We start from the raw sequence: 4188 nt of genomic DNA, 5'->3' as shown, positions 1-4188 counted from the left end.
CGAAAATAAATTAAAAGGGAAAATATGCTCCGCAAATTTTCTTCTCAAAACCACGCAATATATATACCTATGCGTAGGTATCGAAGCGCTGATCGTTTATATATATAACAATTGAAATTTGGACGAACGGTTTGTAAGATATAGGTTTGTAAGATATGAATTTTTAAAAATTAAAAAATATATAAATATACGGGAAAAAGAAAAAGAGGAGAGAGCCGGAAGGGGAGGCTGTAGGTGAAGTTAGGGACGGGAGGGAAGAGAGCAGGCGTGGTGCACTGGCGCTCAGTGAGGGAGAAAATAGAGAGAACGGAGAGATAAGTGAATAAGGCGGTGGCGTGTATTTTTATTTTTGTTTTTGCTTTTTTTTTTTATTTTTTTCAGCCAACACAGGCTACGTGCTCAACAAAGTAGGTAGGCAGCTGCCACGCGCCTGTTCCTCATTTGCAGCTTTAACTTTGTCTTGCAATTTACGTTTTAACAGATAAACTTATGGGTAAATAAAATTCGGAAAATTACCAAACTAATTTTAAAATTCTCGGAATAATTAAAAACTAGTAAAATGAAAATTTCATAATTTTTAACATATTTTTGAGTTGTGCACCATACTCGCACTTTTCAGTTTAATGAACAAACCAACGAGTGAAACTAACTCGAAAAATTACGGAAATACTTCTAAAATTTCCGGAATATTTAAAAACTAATAAAATAAAATTTTCATAATTTTCAAAATATTTTTGAATTGCACACTATACCCGCATTTTACGATTTAACGAACAAACGTGCGGGTGAATTTAATCCAGAAAATATCCGAAATAATTTTAAAATTCTCGAAATATTCAAATACTTATAAAATATAAGTTTCATAATTTTTGAAGCATTCTTGAATTTAATACTAAATTTACACTTATATATCAGATCCAAAAAAATAGATTACTTAGCCGCTATGTAACTATAAAAATGATACAATTTAATACCATATTTGTATAATTATCAAAACCGAGATTTTTATAAAACACCCTATGAGAAAATAATGTACAAATATCCCGTCTCTCGAGAATACAGGTTTTATTGATTTACCAAAATGATAATCGTATCGAAAATTTTGCGCTGGGACTCGTACAGATCAAAACGTACTCCAAATCGAAAAAGTCAAAACACGAAAAATGTCCGGAATTACCAGATTTGGTTAGGAAGGAGTTTTCCGAAGAGTTTCGGGTTGTAAAAATGCAAAAACGGTTGAAATTGGACGATTCCCGGCTTTATAAAATAGTTTTATAATTATTCAAAAAATAATTAATAAATCCATAAATCATTATAAAATCATATAACAGTCCAAAAATTACCAGAAAAATATCGCCATTATCTATATTTTATTCTATACATATAAAAATTAAAATACTCAAAGAATATTATATATAAACATCCAAAACATCAACTCCAATTACCAGATAATTCACCAAAAATTCACATAATAATCACATAAATAATTTCAAATAATAATAATAATATCTGAAAATATGGGATATTACACGTAGGCATCTTGTGAAGGCAGGGTTGAGTCACGAAACACACGAGAGCAGTCAAATAAAGTCTTGAAACTCACGATCCCTGACAATAAATACACCCTAGTTGTTTACCCACAACATAATCTTATTTGATTAATATTTAATAAAAATAAAAAACAATTATATAAAATAATAAAATACACCTTAAATTAAATTTTATTCCCTTTTCTCAAACAATATTTCCCCCTTTATTATAAAATTCACTTCATTTTCCCCTTTACCAAAACTTTTTCCCCCCTTCACCAAAAGTTTTTCCCTCTCCTCCCTCCTTCAGTATAACCCTAGTCCCATTTTTTTCATCTCCAACATATCTCATATGTCTCTCTCTTCCCTCTATATCTCACTAATGTCTATCTCTCTCATGTCCTACCCATCGCATATCTTCCTCTCACTCATGAATCCTATTTTCTTCTGCAAAATCGAACCCTAACTTACGAACTCTAATTGTAATGGATTTTCAGTTAAGACAAAATCCGTTTTGTAATTTGTTTGCAATCGATTTTATTGGAGTTCATAGGAGGAACCCCATCTTTAATCAGCACAAATTAGTAAGTTCTTCAACTCTTACAATTTCCCTTAATTTTTGTTTTTTTGAAACTATATTTTTAGTTTTCAGTATGATTTTAGTTTTCATTTTTGCTATGTAGCCCACTCTACAAAGCCCTCCAAGATGCTAGGTATGTTTGATTTATTTGAAAGTCATGGTGAATAAGCTGAGTTACAAGATGATCTCTGGTGTTTTTAATAAAAAATGAAAAAATGTACTTAGAGCCTCCTCTGCTCCATTTCTATGTTCTATATCTTGAAATCTCTATATGTTTGTGCGCCCTGTATTTAATATTTTTATATTTTAATTTAACAAATATTTTCTCAATTTTGTATGTCAGTCCAAGTAATTTGTAAATTGAAATATTTATAATCTTGTGTGAATTGAATTTTGCTGGTATTTTTTGCTGATAGATTTTACTTACATTTTTGAGCTTTTAAGAATGAGACTTTGGATTATTTAAATACTATTTTGGTTTATTATTTGAATGCAATTTTTGTTTATGTGTGTAGTCAATGAAAGCTAAGTAGATTTTTATCTATGTTAGTGTTTAATGTTTAATACACACTACACATTTTAAATGAAGGCTAATTCTTTTATCTTTGTTTATGTTAAAGGATTGTGGTATATTAAGATTTTATAAAGAATAGGTTGGATTTAGTCTATGATCCTATATTTCTCAAGAGTTCTGGGTTACTAAAGCTAGTTGGATTTTTGGGCTCATAGCAGTGATCCTGGCATGACTGGCTGGAAGCCTGAACTGTTATGGATGAGAGGTCTTCATTGTTTTCCTGCATCAATGGAGGCATCAATTGCACCCGTTATAATTTTATCATAATATTTTTCATCTTTGGCATTACATATGGCATCCTTGCTGCCACACTATATTTCAATGAATCTAGCAGACACACTAGTACATCATGACAATGAAGAAGCTTACTCGGGTTATAATTTCCATCTTTATATCAGACACATATTTCATTGTTGAATAAATAACATGTATATATCTAAGCATCTTATTTTATCCTAGATTGGTAAAACTTAAATCTTTCCATTCTGAAGAGAAGATTACAACTTGATGCCTTTATTTTTCAAGATTTAAACAATGTTAAATTTTTATGGTCGTCTCATTCTTGACAAATTGGATGAAGGGTTCTTATGAACTAACTGTTTGATGCAGATATAAAAGCTTTCCAAAGAAAATCCAAGCCCGATGATGTTGAGGAGCATGGACTTGCTGCCTTCAAGTGGGATGGCTGTGGCCTGGTTTATAATTTTGTTGCAAAACAAAATCTGTAGAAACCTTATTAGACATGTTGACTACTGTGCAAAAACCCTAAAACATTTAGCTAAGTGTTTAGTTATAATTCAAACTAAATGCATTTCATGCTTAACAAGTTTTATTATAGTCTTGAATCTAGTTAGTGCATTATTTGTAATTTAATTGTTAGACAATGTTAAAAAAATGTGTTGCAGATGGGTGGTTAACTAAATATCTACTTGTTCACTAACTAGGAGAAACCTCAGTATTGCCTAAGGCCTCTTGTTGCGTGCGAAGTGTGGAAAATGTGCGAAGTGTGGAAAATGTGCAAAGCTGTGAAAAATGTGCAAAGAAGATGATTTTTATTGGGTGCTATTCCTAGTATTTACCATGACACATTTGCAAGCTGAGCCAGAAATTGAAGATTGAAAGACAAAAAGAGAAGCCTGGGATCCGAATCTCTACTTTGACAAAGAAGTGTTGAAAATATAATTGTAGTTATATTTGTAAATCTTCTTTATAAACTTTGAATATTAAATTTTAATTTGAGTTGTGAAATTATAATAGGATATGAAACCATTTGATTTGTAATTTAGTAATTGTTATCTTTTAGACAAGGGTAATCCTGTTAATCTTTTAAACAATTGTGTGAAAGTCACTTAAAAAGAGAATAAAGCCATTGGCTGCCTAATTTTATAAAATATTTTTGTAAATAAATCATAGTCTGTGAAAATCTAGGATATATTCTTTCGTATAAAACTGTTATTGCACAATCATTTAGAAAATACATGAATAACGGAAACCGTTGTTTAAGG

At 30.6% G+C, this 4188-nt stretch overlaps 1 long non-coding RNA gene across 2 annotated transcripts; it reads left to right on the top strand.

The window, feature by feature from the left end:
- Positions 1 to 1784: 1784 nt before the first annotated feature.
- LOC141678136 (uncharacterized) lies at positions 1785 to 3952 on the top strand. 2 transcript variants are annotated; one of them, XR_012557620.1, is made up of 2 exons: positions 1785 to 2113; positions 2213 to 3952. It is a non-coding gene; the product is annotated as an uncharacterized LOC141678136 (long non-coding RNA). The 2 variants fall into 2 exon arrangements; XR_012557621.1 differs by having other exon boundaries at positions 2193 to 3952.
- Positions 3953 to 4188: the final 236 nt, after the last annotated feature.

This window comes from Apium graveolens, chromosome 8 (assembly GCF_009905375.1).
Source record: "Apium graveolens cultivar Ventura chromosome 8, ASM990537v1, whole genome shotgun sequence".
NCBI lineage: Eukaryota > Viridiplantae > Streptophyta > Magnoliopsida > Apiales > Apiaceae > Apium > Apium graveolens.
This window is presented reverse-complemented; position numbering and strand designations above follow the sequence as displayed.